Source organism: Mirounga angustirostris, unplaced genomic scaffold (assembly GCF_029215605.1).
Source record: "Mirounga angustirostris isolate CCGP_5_RB_7025 unplaced genomic scaffold, mMirAng1.0.hap1 SCAF_11, whole genome shotgun sequence".
Taxonomy (NCBI): domain Eukaryota; kingdom Metazoa; phylum Chordata; class Mammalia; order Carnivora; family Phocidae; genus Mirounga; species Mirounga angustirostris.
In genome coordinates, this window is record NW_026991719.1 from 9,491,853 (window position 1) to 9,507,326 (window position 15,474).

General features: G+C 45.8%; 1 pseudogene; it reads right to left on the minus strand.

The window, feature by feature from the left end:
* Positions 1-1,462, minus strand: LOC123843356 (protein arginine N-methyltransferase 1-like; annotated as a pseudogene).
* Positions 1,463-15,474: the final 14,012 nt, after the last annotated feature.

Below are 15,474 nucleotides of genomic sequence, written 5' to 3' on the forward strand. Positions count from 1 at the left end.
AAGCCAACCAAAAGTGGTGCCCAATATAAACAGGGCAGTTTATACTTTTTTTTTTTATCCCCAGCTGAGGATTCATTGGTGTAAATGCAACCAAAAGAGAATGTCAGTTACAGAAAACACATCCACGTTGTGCTCTCCCCAGCCCAGGCCCCTAGGACCCCTTCTGAAGGAGGGAATGAGAGGAAGGGGGAGCCCCCGGGCCCACACAGGGCCAGCCCGGCCGGGGTGGGAGAAGCCAGTGCCCCCTCGGCGCGTCCCGTAGTCGGTGGAGCGGAACAGCTCACACAGCTGGCCCGTGAAGACCAGGTCGTGATTATTCTCGGCACTGGGCCCCATGCCAATGGCGCCAAAGATCTCCTCGCCTGTCTTCGCTGTCAGATGGTCCTCCGCGCAGAACACAGTCTGCTTCAGGAGCGTGGCGGGGCCGGGGGGGCTCGGAGCTGGGGGAGAAGCTGGTGCTCTTGCTACAGCAGGTGGCCTCGGTGTTGAAGTAGGCCACTGGTGCGGGCACGCCGTCATCCCGCATCTTGCAGGCAGAAGGGGGAGGTGGAGGTCGGGTCTTCCACCTTGACCGTGTAGATGTCCACCTCCTTTATGAGGCAGGCCTTGGGTAGCAGCTACATGGGGTCCACCACATCCACCAGGGGCTCCTTGATGGCCACATCTTTGATGCAAGACACGTGGAAGCCATATACATTCTCCCACCAGTGGCTCTTGTCATCTTTGTACTGCCAGTCTTCAATGGCTGTCACGTACCGCGTGGCTCGGTCTAGGAAGATGGGGCCATCAGGTGCCAACCACTTGTCACGGGCACAGAGCACGGTGTTGAGCATTGACCCGTCGGAGAGGCAATAGCCCATCCACTTGCTGATGCTGATGTCTACGTTCTCCATGGACACTCTACCTCCTTCACCTTCCCCTTGATGATGGTCACCACGTGGTCTAATTTGCTGGCTTCAGCAATCTTCACCGCAGAATCAGAGATACTGGAACACTTGATCCCAGTGACCTTGCGGGCTCCAGCCTTGGCAGCCAACATACGGAGGATCCCTGTGCCTGAGCCCACATCCGGCACCACCTTGTCCTTGAAGAGGTGCGGGTTGTGAAACATGGAGTTTCGGTATCTAAGGGCGCGCACCTTATCTTTCAGCATCTCCTCGTGAGTGCCGAACTGAGCATAGGAATAAAGTAGTCATCTTTGGACGTTGTGTCCTCGGCCTTGGGCTTCTCGCTGCTTTCTGCCTGGCCACGGGAGACCTCCATGATGCAGTTCGTGGCCTCCGCTGCCACCATCCTCACCCGCACCTACTCCTCGCCATCCGCCCCCGCCCCCGTCCCTGCCCCGGTTTACACTGTTCTAATGGCAGAGTCCCACGAGCAAAAGAAAAACCAGCAGAAATCATTTTACATTTTCTTTTATTTTTCCATTTACATTTTAAAAGAGCAATAAAAAGAGACTGGGAGAGCGAAAGATGGCATGCCGTGGACAGTGTCCTAAATCAGGAGTGTGGCAGTCTAGAGTCTGGTTCCTGATATACCACTAGCAAGCTGTGTGACCTTGGGAAAATGTCTACACCACTCTGAGTCTGAGTATCTCTGCAAAAATGAGAGGGTAGATGATTGCTGAAGTCCCCTTTAATAGGGGGTTTTATAGTCTTCGGAGGCTATGCTATCTTTCTACATTTAGTGGGAATAGCTAGTAACTAAAGGTTGTGGTTCCAAAGAGGCCAAGACGGTTACGTACCCATCAGGTGAACCACTTGTCAAGTAACTGTAGAAGCCGAAGGGCTGTAGTCACGAATAAAGGAGGAAAAAGGGAGGCACTTTTAGAAAATGCATTTGAGGGCGCCTGGGTGGCTCAGTCGGTTAAGCGACTGCCTTCGGCTCGGGTCATGATCCTGGAGTCCCAGGATCAAGTCCCGCATCGGGCTCCCTGCTCAGTGGAGGGTCTGCTTCTCCCTCTGACCCTCCTCCCTCTCATGCTCTCTCTCATTCTCTCTCTCGCAAATGAATAAAATCTTAAAAAAAAAAAAAAAGAAAAGAAAAGAAAAGAAAATGCATTTGAGACCCGGCTGCCATTCCTTAGCACAGCAGCCCTCGGCACTGTCAGTGGTCTTTAGAAACCCCAGGGCAGACTGTCCCGAGGGTTCACTAATGGGCATGGCCCTTCTGAGCATTGAGGAGGGGTCATGGATCTGTGAGCACTTGGCCCTCCGTGTCTGAGGATGTATAATTCTCTGATTTACCCTAAACAGGGAGCATGAAATCCAGTACCTTCTTACATTGACGCCAAGACTATGAACCACAGAAAAAAAAAATGACTCAAGCTGAATTTGTGTCACTCTTTAAAACCATCAGGGTGTTTCCCCGGGGGGCACATTTTGATGTATATTTGCTGTAGAATGAACTCAGGAAGTGCCACTGACAGGTACTCACCTGAGGGACCAAGGAACGAACCCTAAATTTCTTCAAGCCCCACAATCTCCTCTGTTTAGGACCTGGGCTACTGAGCAGCCTCCTAGTATTGAAAAGGGGACAGACCCCTGTCCTCAGCAATGGTGCGTTCATTTCCCCCACTGACTGCATTCAGAGCCCTCAAAGGGCAACACTGGGTGAAGACAAGATTCACAGACAACGTCCTATGAATTAAAGTGCGTGCGGAGAAAAACCAGATGGCACAAGAAGACTAGTTTTTGATGAGTCACTAATTCCTTCCCAATTTGCATCGGTGCAGTCATGAACGACCCTGGTCATTTGAAGCTGTTTTGTTGTATGCACACAAGTTAGGCACTGTAATCGATCTGAGAAATGCCACTTGCTTCCACGGATTTTGATTGGATGTGATTTATTTGGGACCAGGGCCGCCACAGCGGTGGGTGGTCAGAAAGAGCTGATCACAACGCTTTCTCCCCCTCCCTGTTTTCTGCTATATCCTGCTTTGGTTTTGTGTATGTTTGATGGTGTAAAAAAAAAAATCTGAAATCAGAATCATTTCTATCTTGAGCCTACCGAGGCAGTCACACTCAGCATTAAATGTAAATAGAACAAAAGTGCACCTGTTTAAAAAGTGCGAGCACATCTCTTCCAGGTTAAAAACCTGCTTTAAGTTGCTTTATTGTTTTAATTGCCATTTCTGCTGCGCTCCTGATGTTAAGCACTTTTTCCTACATTTACTAGCTTCTTCTGTTTATCACATATTTTCCCCAGAGCCAGTTTTGTCCCCAAGAAATGTCTCAGGGTCCCTGATGGAGGCATTTCAGAATGGGGGCAGGGAAGGCCTGAGGTGAGGAAGGAAAACGGGGACGAGGGGAGCTGCTGAGTTTGGAAAGGGAGGGAAGCTGGATGAGCTAATGAGGACCAGCCTTTCCCTGGGCTCAGATGCCTCTCCCCGGGGACAGATCCCCTCTGCTCCATCCTCTTTGTCCCTCTGGCCATTTGCTTTTGCTCCCCCCCAGGAGAATTGTGTCAGGGTTTCTCAACCTCAGCACTAATGGTATTTTGGGCGGGATCATCCTTTGCCGTGGAGGCTGCCCTGTGAGCTCTAGGAGGTTTAGCAGCCTCCCGGGCCTCTACCCAAGAGACGTAGGCAGTAATGCCTCCCCCCGACCCCCCGCCACACACACACATATGTAACAATGAAAAGCATGTCTCCAGACATTGCCACATTTTCCCCGGGAGGCGGGGTGGGGTGGCAAACTTGCTCCTGGTCGAGAACCACTGATGGATTTTAACCAGGACCTTCTTCCTTGATCCTCTTTCCTGACATTCATTCAGGTCAGAATTCCAGAGTAGATCCATCCTGGCTTCTGGACCATTTTCAAGTAAAAAAAGCATTCTGGAACAAAGTGAATAAGGCAATGGCAATCATCAATCACTTAAAAAATTAAGCGGCATTGTTTGGGTAGGACTTGAAATTAATACTGAAATAATGACATTATCCTTTTGATGCAGGGCTACACACACTGACCCCTACATCTGGCAGGGGTTGGCTGAGATTTGAGTAAGTCACTAAGTTATTTGTTTTCTCAGTTTCCTCTGGGAATGGTTCCAGCCTCAGAATGGGTCATGAGGTGTGGGGTTTTTTGGTTTTGTTTTAATCACGAAACTGATTAAAACAGAGCAAACGTCGGGGTGCCTGGGTGGCTCAGTTGGTTAAGCGACTGCCTTCGGCTCAGGTCATGATCCTGGAGTCCCGGGATCGAGTCCCGCATCGGGCTCCCTGCTCGGCAGGGAGTCTGCTTCTCCCTCTGACCCTCCTCCCTCTCATGCTCTCTGTCTCTCATTCTCTTTCTCTCAAATAAATAAATAACATCTTTAAAAAAACCCCAAAAAAACAGAGCAAACGTCAAAGAGGTGATTGAATTTTAGTCTGACTTCAAGTGACCTCCGGAGAGCAGAGTTTCCAGTGCACTGGGCAGGTGGCGGGTTTCCTGGCCCTTTGGTGATTTTTCACCCTGCTGTGAGAGGCCAGCACGAAGACTAATGGTGGTGCCCAAGGCCATCGAACTCCTGGGCGCTGAAATGGCCAAAGTCTTCCGTGCTCAAACCATAGACTCCATCACCTCTCTTGCCAAATGTCACGGAATTGATTGGATTTTGGAGTGAGATGGAACATTCGAGACCAAATGAGTCCCCTCCCATTTTACGGGTGAGGAAACTAAGTTAAGGCTCAAAGGGATGAAGTGACTGGCTCAGTAAGACCACACAGTTCCTTAGAAGAAACAGGACCTCTTGCTGCCTCAACCAGAGATGTTTGCTGGAACCCAGGCAACCTCTGATGACTAACCACTGTATGAGGAAGGTGCACTTTATCATTAAGCCTCAGGGCAGTGAGGAAAAGCACAAAGTATGCTGTGCTAACTTCCATCAACCTGGATGCTTGCTTCTGTAGATTTGGTTGTTCACCTTCTTTCTTCCAGAAAGTCCCAATTGCACTCCCATCATTGCCTGGTCCTTTTTCAGAGTCATACCAACATGGGGAGATTCAAGATAACGGCACTGGGTCATGGGTGGTTTTCAGATAATGGTAATTTTGTAGGACAGTTCTCAAAGTTTGGTCCTGGATGAGCAGCATCTGCGTCACTGGGGAACTTAGGAAAAAGGCAAATTCTCAGACCCCATCCAGCCGTATTGTATCAGAAGCTCTGGGTACGGGGCTGTGGCATGCACGGGGAGGAGGGGCAGCCACGGGGTTCAATACACCAAAGTTTGAGAACTACTCTGCAAGGCTAAGTTTTCTTGGTTGCATATTGGAACCACCTAAGGGGCTTCGAAAAAATACTGGTTAAAATGAAATTGATTTAAAAAAATTTGTAGCTGTGTGTGGTGGGGGAGGTTAAGTAGACTTATTGTGGTGATCGTTTCTCAATATATACAAATATCAAATCATCACGTTGTAACACGTAAAACTAATGTTATATGTCAATTATATCTCAATTTAAAAAACAATGAAATTGGGGCACCTGGGTGGCTCTGTTGGTTAAACGTCTGCCTTCAGCTCAGGTCATGATCCCGGGGTCCTGGGGTCGAGCGAGCCCCGCGTCAGGCTCCCTGCTCAGTGGGGAGTCTGCTTCTCCATCTCCCTCTGCTGCTCCCCCTGCTTGTGCTCTCTCTCTCTCTCTGACAAATAAATAAATAAAATATTTTTAAAAAACAATAACAACAACAACAACAATGAAATTGTTGCCTGGCCCTTGCTGAGGTAGTGATTCCTGTGTGTCATGTAGGAGAAGATCCTTTCCTGCTTTAATAAAAATGCTTCTGACTCCGATAAGTTATAGTCACATTTCATTGTGCATAATTGTAACTATTGTATTCAACCCAAAAGTTAGGCCTGCTTTGTGGACATTTGGAGAGAATAATGGTTTTCAACTCAGTTAACCATTCAAATGTACCTAGAATAGAAGTTTCTGATATTTGTGTTCATTTAACTATCATTGCCAGGTACTTAGTTGCTTGGGGTATTTGAGTTATTTCTAATGCTTTTATTTTATTTATTTTTAAAATTTTTAAAAGATTTTATTTATTTATTTGAAAGAGCATGAGAGAGAACATGGGTGAGGGGGAAGGGACAGAGAGAGGAGAGGGAGAAGCAGGCTCCCCACTGAGCAGGGAGCCTAAAGCAGAGCCCCATCCCAGGACCCTGGGATCATGACCTGAGCTGAAGGCAGACGCTTATCCGACTGAGCCACCCAGGCGCCCCTCTAATGCTTTGATTTTATGAAGAGAAAAAGACAATGCTGGTTTTTTAGGAACACAAAGTATAAGATAATGCTCTTATATTAACATTCCATTGGTGAAAATATAGTTATTACCAAAAAATATTAAAACAAAATAGTGCTTAATCATTTGTAATAAGGGGTTCAACACACACTGCTTAGTATCTAAGTAATTTCCAATGGTTTTATTAATATGAGACTCTCCTTTAATAAGTAGGAAGGAAGCTAGAACCAAGAGAAAAATAATTGAAGTAGTTTTATTTGACACCATTTTTTTCAATATCATTGGTTAGGTAAAGAACAATAAAAAGTCAATGAAATCATGGTTACTTTTTCAAATCTGAATTCTGTAGGGCAGACCACAGGCTGGAAAGTCAAGTAGGATTTCTGTGTTACAGTCTTAGGGCGGAATTCCTTGTCCTGTGGGAAATCAGTTTTTGCTTTTAAGGCCTTCAACTAATTTGATGAGGCCCACCCACGTTATCAAGGGCAATCTCCTTTGCTTAAAATTAACTGATTATTTAAAGGTTAATCGCATCCACCAAATACCTTCGCAGCAACATCTCAAGTGTTGTGAATGATGGTGCTTCTAACTCAACGGAATCATCAACAGGGTGAAGGAACGTGCGGATGCGAGTTAACGTTTTTTATGAGATAGCCCTGTCCCTCAAATCCCAAGCGAGTGTCTTTCCACCGTGCCTCGCTACTAACAAATCCGCTCTTGGGGCTTTGGAAACCAGATGACGAGACAGACAACTGCCTGGAGACCATTACATCCATAAATAGCCTTTTCTCTTTTTAACCACATCATCTACGCCATTATTTGCATCTGGGGCCTTTTTTCAAAGCATCTGACCCTTTGGAGTCATCTGGTGAACACTAATACTTACTGGGGACCAGCCCTTGATGCGAAGGAAGGGTTTTGTTATACGAATTTGCATATCCTGTCGAGGGCATCTTCAGAACACTTTCATTTCGAGGTGAAATGAAACTTACAGGACTAAGCAGAGAGGCACTTGGTATTTCAGTTTATGGGGTGGGGGGAGAGAAGCAAAAGACAAGGTTAACGATGATACTGGGGCTTTACAATGAATTCTGTAGGCTTCTGCTTCTGCCTCTCACAGAGAGCCGGCTCACAGTATCTGCAAATTTCTAACAAAGAATATTATTTGAGGGCGCCTGGGTGGCTCAGTCGGTTAAGCGACTGCCTTCGGCTCAGGTCATGATCCTGGAGTCCCTGAATCGAGTCCCGCATTGGGCTCCCTGCTCGGCGGGGAGTCTGCTTCTCCCTCTGACCCTCCCCCCGCCTCATGCTTTATCTCATTCTCTCTCTCTCAAATAAATAAATAAAATCTTTAAAAAAAAAAAAAGAATATTATTTGAAAACGGTCATGGTTCTATCTAACTGAAGGGGTTAAAAGTTCAGACTCATCGTGGAAATGGCACTCCATTCAGGATGTATTAAAATAATTTGTTGGGCGCCTGGGTGGCTCAGTTGGTTAAGCGACTGCCTTCAGCTCAGATCATGATCCCGGAGTCCTGGGATCGAGTCCCGCATCGGGCTCCCGGCTCAGTGGGGAGCCTGCTTCTCCCTTTGACCCTATCCCCTCTCATGCTGTTTCTGTCTCTCTCTCTCTCTCTCAAATAAATAAATAAATAAATAATCTTTAAAAAAAATAATTTGCTTTTCAGGTATTAATATGACATTTGTCATTGTCACTGATTTTTTAAAAAAGGAATGCGAATGTTGGTTGTGGCTGTTTTCCGCATGCTATCTTCATATCTAAATGCTTCATTAATTATCCAAGCCTCCGGAGAATTAACTCTATTACATTTGTATAGTAAGTTTGTAAACTGCTTGACAGGTTTCTTTCTTTCTTTCTTTCTTCTTATTATTTTTTAAAGATTTTATTTATTTGACAGAGAGAGACAGCGAGAGCAGGAACACAAGCAGGGGGAGAGGGAAAGGGAGAAACAGGCTTCCCGCCGAGCAAGGAGCCCGATGCGGGGCTCGATCCCAGGACCCTGGGATCATGACCTGAGCTGAAGGCAGACGCTTAACGACTGAGCCACCCAGGCGCCCTGAAGTGGCAGGTTTCTGGTAGAAATCGGGCGAGTCCAATTTGGAGTTTTGAGTTCCTTGATTGATGAGAATAAAAAGGCATTTGGGGGGCGCCTGGGTGGCTCAGTTGGTTAAGCGACTGCCTTCGGCTCAGGTCATGATCCTGGAGTCCCGGGATCGAGTCCCACATCGGGCTCCCTGCTCAGCAGGGGGTCTGCTTCTCCCTCTGCCCTCTTCCCTCTCGTGCTCTCTGTCTCTCATTCTCTCTCTCTCAAATAAATAAATAAAATATTTAAAAAAAAAAAAGGCATTTGGGAATAAAAAAAAAAAAGTTCAGACTCGTTATAAAAATACCATGATGCTTGCCATTAAAGTCGTCTCTTCCTTTTATCCAGCAGACCCTGAAGGCCAGCATCTGCGGGTGGGAACAGCAGAAATCGGCGAATGGGAGTGGGGGTTAATACCTACCCCTGGCTCGCGTGCTCACCCAAAGCAAGCAACTCACACAGAGAAACGTAAGACGTCATACTTCCCCGTGCTGGGAACTCAGCATTCGGTGGACTGGAGCAATTTGTGTAAAGGGACTTAATTTAGGTTCCCATCAGCTTTAGGAGAGGATGTATGATGCAAAGTTCGTGCGGAACTACTCTGGTGTCCGTGTTGGAGTCCAACGGCAGGATAGGGACTGCAACATGGGGCTCTGTCCCCAGCTGAGTGCTTGCTCAGCTGCCGCGCTGGATGCCAGCTTTCAATGGCAGAGACCTAATCCCAGGAGTTTTGCAATGTTTAAGTCGCTAGATTAAAAATATGACACTAAACCAGGGCTGCCAGATAAAAGTCCAGGATACCCAATTAAATTTGAATCTCAGATAAACAAGAAATAATTGTTTAGTATAAGTCTGTACCAATTTGCTACATTTAGCAACCCTGCACGAAACCGTAACGACCCGCCAAGGGCCATGCCTGATCCTCTTTATTTCCACCAAAAAGGAAAAAATACAGTCAGGCTTAGAAAACCAAGTACGAGGCATCCAGCCAATGAGAGGCCTGTTCTCACTGCTTCATTTCTCTTGAGCTAACGAAGCCGCAGGGGACTGGGCCAACAATGTGGCCATCTGTGTGTCGTCACTCAGCCTGTGGGGTAGTCGACAATGAACTCTTCAGCAGAAGGTCCTTCATAGTTCAAGGTTAGTCGTTGCATGACTGCTTGTAATAGCGAAGATCTGGAACAAGCCACATGTCCGTCGATAGAGAGATGGTTAGACAACTTGGGGAATATCCAGAAGCGGGATGCTTTCTAGCTGTGGGAAAAGCAGGAGGATGCTCCCTGTACATCCTCAGGGGCAGAAGGCGTAGAAGAGCTCTGAATGGAAAAAGCAAGAGAGGAACAAAGTATTTGCTAACAAAGTGTACTGTGACCCAGCCCAAGTTCGGCTGGCCTTCGTCCGGAAAGGCCATCACTCAAGAGACCAGTTTTGACCGGCAAGGAATAGGAGCTTTATTCAGGAGCCCGGCCACCCGGGGAGAAGGCAGGCTCTTGTTCAAAGGCCAACTCCGAGGTTTCTGCCTGGCCCAGGGGTTTTGAAAGGGCTTCAGGGTGGTTCATCAGCAGAGAGAATGCAGTGGCCTGCAACGTTTCCTGATGCCGAGCCGACGTTCTGTCGGTGCTCGGGCTGGAGCCAGGGGCATCCGGTTTCTGTTTCGTGACATGCGGGAGGACTCGGTTCTTTCTGCAAAGGAGGGCAAGGTCTACAGATACACAAAGGGAGGTCAGGAAAATCCTTTGTGTGACCTAGAAAAAGAAAAACATTTCGCCAAAAAAGTAGCTAGGCTAATCAGAAAGCCGAGGCCGCTTCCGACAGACGGGCTGGCTTCTGGGGCCTGGGAAAGTTCTGGTCCTTCACTCCCCGAGGCCAGTGGTCTGCAGATATAAAGAAACCTGGGAAAGACAAGTAAGGATAAACCACAGACAATGGTTCCTTGTAGAGACGGGGGTGGGGGTGGGATGGAACTGGGTGGATGGTGAGCGAGGAGAGTGGACCATCTTTCCCTCCGTACCCATCTGTGCATGGGTGTCTGTCGGTATCGTACAGAAGAGACGACAGGGCAGGCTGCAGACGGCTCTCCTCAGAAAGCTTTGAAGGTCGGCCTTTGGAATCTGGGGACTGGGATTTCTAGTGGTTTCTCACCATTCCCAGAACTGATAAGAGTGACTCACTGCAACTCAACTGTTTTTGTAAACACTAAGATGTATGTCGAACACCAGCTGTCTGTCCGGGAGCCTGGAATTTTGGCACATGCTAGATAGAGGGTGCCTACATGGCCAGTCCCCCACAAAAAACCCTGGGTGCTTCGTCTCTAAAATGAATTTCCCTGGTAGACAACATTTTACATGTGTCTTGTCAACTGGTTGCTGGGGAAATTAAGTGCTTCCTGTGGGCCTTCCCTGGGAGAAGATTCTGGAAGCTTATGCCTGGCTTCCTCTGGTCATTGCCCCATGCACCTTTTCTCTTTACTGATTTTGGTTTGTGTCCTTTCACTATAAAGAATCATAGCTGTGGGTAAACTATATGCTGAGTCCCGTTAATCTTCCTCATGAATCGTTAAACCTGGGGTGGTCTTGGGGGTCTAGTATACATAAATGTATACTATCTATTAAAATACAAAACAGAAGTCCTTTATATATATATATGTTTTTTTTTTTTTAAAGATTTCATTTATTTATTTGACAGAGAGACACAGCGAGAGATGGAACACAAGCAGGGGGAGCGGGAGAGGGAGAAGCAGGCTTCCCGCGGAGCAGGGACCCCGACGCAGGGCTTGATTCCAGGACCCTGAGATCACGACCTGAGCCAAAGGCAGACGCTTAACCGACTGAGCCACCCAGGCGCCCCCAGAAGTCCTTTATATTTGCCTAAGAGTCCCAACAGTCTATCTCCCTTCTTTCCTTCCTTCCTTCCTTCCTTTTGTTCTTTCTTTTTCTGTTTTCTATACATAAGTTCTTGCCTCATGACTATGTATTTTCTGTTAAAAGTCAAGAAAAAGTTAAAGGCCTTGCCTTATGGGGCGCCTGGGTGGCTCAGTCGTTAAGCGTCTGCCTTCGGCTCAGGTCATGGTCCCAGGGTCCTGGGATCGAGCCCCGCATCGGGCTCCCTGCTCCGCGGGAAGCTTGCTTCTCCCTCTCCCATTCCCCCTGCTTGTGTTCTCTCTCTCGCTATGTCTCTCTCTGTCAAATAAATAAAAAATCTTTAAAAAAAAAAAGGCCTTGCCTTATATTTGCCCAACTAAAAGCCCCATTCAGAATGTTCTCAGGGGCACCTGGGTGGTTCTAGTCGGCTGGGCGTCCAACTCTTGATTTCGGCTGGGGTTGTGGTCTCAGGGTCATGGTCTTGGGGTCCTGGGATTGAGCTCCACATCAGGCTCCGTGCTCAGTGGGGGTCTGCTTCTCCCTCTGCCCCTCCCCCTGCTTGTGCTCTCCCTCTCTCAAATAAATAAATAAAACCTTTAAAAAAAAACCCAAAAAACCAAAACCAAAAAAACCCAAAATGTTTTCAGAGAGAGGAACGGGTGGGGGTGGGAGTGGGGGAGAAAGAGAGAAGAAACCCAAAAGAAAAGAATATAACAAATTTTGCTGCCTCTATCTCTAAGGAGATAGAAAATTCTTGTAGCTTTTAAATGGCAGTGTTCTTTTTTTTTTTAGTTTATGTAAAAAAAAAAAAACTTTTTTCCAGCTTTTACACCTTAATGTTTCAAAATCTTAGGGCTTTGTTCTAGAAGAATTTGTCCCTCTTTGTATATATGAAACTGTCCAGCACATAACTGGAAATACAGGTCTGCCATTCAGGAGAACGTTTTTGTCACAGAGCTTAAAGTCACCTTTGGGGGTGACATCCATTAAAAAAAAAAGGTTTTGTATAAGGAAAGAGTGTGAAAAGTTTACAGAGACATAACCAAACTCACTGTGTGAACACTTGAGTGTCTCCTGCATCAGAAAAAAAAAGGAAAAGCTAATAAAGGATGGTTTGGGGACACATTGGAGACATGTGAATATAGAATCAACATGAGATAGGATTATGGGATTATTGTTAACTCTTAGTTGTCATCCTTATTTTAGGAGATACAGGCTTACGTGCTTAGGGTACAATGTCATGTTGTTTGCAACTTTCAAATGATTAAGAAAACAAATACATACACATATATCCACAAACAAAGAGAGAAAACCAACGGGGTACACTCTTAACAACTTTTGCACTCAGGCAGCAGGCCTCCAGGCTGGGTCGTGTAATTCCTTCTGCTCTTCTATAGAGCGGAAAGTTTTCAAGATCAAGTTGGGCAGAAAAAGGAAGATTTTATTTAAACAACCAGGCCACTGATATAATTGAAGTTAAAGTAGAATGACATTATCCATTATTAGAAAGTCAATAACCATTCTGCTACTGAATTCACTACATTGATTTAAGGAGGACTTAGGATCTTTTGAATAAAAAAAAAAAAATAGGCTTTCTTTATGCTTGACTACTAGACAAGTGGCACTCGACCAAACTGGTTAATTTAAACAGCTAGTGAAACTCATCAGATGACTGGTCACTTCAATTGATTAATCTGTGTAACCATCTTCCTCTCAAGATTAACCTAACTGATCGAATTGTTCTTGTTTTCAAGATCACTTTCATCTTTCTCATCATGAAGCTTGATTTCTTCAGTACCCGCTGGGGACAGGATGCTGGGGACATCGCATTCCTAACTCTCGGGATCTGCAGTATCATTGGGGAGCTAGGAGATACGAATCGAAGATCAATAACAAGACAAGAAAGCATAATCAATACGCCACGTACAGAGCATCATCATTTCTCAGTATCTTACCATATGAAACCTGGATGTGTCTTTACTGATCACAAAGCCTCCCTGGCAGATGAGAGAGTAGATTTATTTTTATGTAGTCAAATATTTATTTCAGTGTTTCCTTTCAGACTCTGAGGTTGTTGCTGTTGGGTTTTTGTTTGTTGTTGTTGTCTTCATATGTGGAACAGCTTTCTCACTTTAAGATTGTAAAAATATCTCTCTATGATTTCTTCTGGTACTTTTAATGTTCAAGGTCTTACATTTAAATTTTTGAACCATCTGAAATTAATTTTGGTGTAAGAAACGAGGTAAGACTATAACTGAATTTTTTCTAAACTTTAAGCCAGCTGCCCAACATTATTTTAATAATTTCTTTTGTCATTGATGGGACTTTAAACTAATGTCCCATATGTGCCTTTGCTTAATTCTGGTATCTCCTCTCTTTCATTGACGTGCTGGGACTGTGCCGTAGGCAATGCATCGTTATAATGCATTTATAGATCTGGAAGCGAAATCCTCCCTTTGGTACTTTTCCATTTAGAAGTTACCTGGCTATTCTCACATGTGGTCTTTTCTTTTTTTTTTTTTTAAGGATTTTATTTATTTATTTGAGACAGAGAGAGAGAGAGAGCACAAGCGGAAGAGGATCAGAGAGAGAGGGAGAGGCCTACTCCCCGCTGAGCAGAGAGCCCCACATGGGGCTCGATCCCAGGACCCCGAGATCACGACCCGAGCCAAAGGCAGACGCTCAACCGACTGAGCCACCCAGGTGCCCCCTCACATGTGGTCTTAACCCAGTCAGATCCAGTGCCTTGTTTCTATAACAAATATTTTCTCTATGAAAGGAGATGACACTGGGGGACAAACTGGGCAAATTTGAATACAAAATCAACATTGAGATATTATGGGGTTATTGTTCATCCTCGTAGGTGTCATTATTTTAGGAGATAACCCTAATCTTTGGGATAAAGAAAAATGCCCAACTGATTTCCAAAATGCCTCCCTGTTTAGAGTCAATCTGGCAAGTTACTCGTGGAATCCTATTGGTATTTGGTTGGGGTTGCACAGCATTTATAAATCAATTTAAACAAGATTTCCATTTTTTACAGTGTTGTGGACTCTAGCCCTAACGGCGACTTACTTCTCTTCATTTATTTACATCTCCTTCACCAACTCCTGGGTCCTGGCCGGCAACAGGTGGCACGCTCAAAGAAAGAAATTGATGAATTTAGCAAAGTGCCTTATTTTTTTTTTCCTACTAAAAAGTGAATTTATTTTCTAGTTACAGAAATGGGTGCACTGAGGAAAAAATAAAACAAACAAACAAAAACACATATAAATTTGTAGATACCGTAGTAAGGAACTGACCTCCCAATCTTTTTTTTTTAATTTTTTTTATTATGTTATGTTAATCACCATACATCACATCATTAGTTTTTGATGTAGTGTTCCATGATTCATTGTTTGTGCATAACACCCAGTGCTCCATGCAGAACGCGCCCTCCTCAATACCCATCACCAGGCTAACCCATCCTCCCACCCCCACCCCGCCCCAGAACCCTCAGTTTGTTTTTCAGAGTCCATCGTCTCTCATGGTTCGTCTCCCCCTCCGATTTCTTTTAAAGACAGTTTGGACAGGATTCAGGGAAATCAGGTGAGTAGGGCACTTCAGGGCAGGTCTTCACAACCCCAGGCCTCCAAAGGCAAGGGGAAGGAACAATCAGTAGAATTGGGGAAGAGTGGTCTTAAGGAGAGCATCACCTGACGAGAGCATCATTAGAGGGTTTCAGCCCTACCCCCAGCCTTGCAAAGGGAGGGAGCCACGGGGATAAATACCCTGACCCCTTTCCACGTTGGCTAAACCCACCAAGCAGCCTTTAGCACCAACCAGTTGATGAAGTTCATATAGCTCAGCCTCCCGGGACACAGAGCAGGATGGAAAGGCGTGCAGAGTGGACCTGGGGGCAGGTGGAAAGCCTGCAGCCCGCGAGGTAGAGCATTCTAGTCTCCTGCCTTCCTCCCCACCTCCCTTGTTCCTGAACGTTCTGTGCCGGTTTTCTTCCCAAGTAGTTCATATTTTTGTTACTGTTTTCAATGGGATCTCTTCTATTGCCACTCTGGATCGGTCATTGTTTATATGTGAGACAATGACCGATTTGTACATAATGTTTGCATAGCAATTTGGTCTGATAAGAAGGTATTTGATGTTTCCTGCCTGTGTAACTATCACTTACCTGGTATGTGCGTCAATTCCAGTACTTTTTTTTTTTTTAAAGATTTTATTTATTTATTAGAAGAAACAGGGGCGCCTGGGTGGCTCAGTCGTTAAGCGTCTGCCTTCGGCTCAGGTCA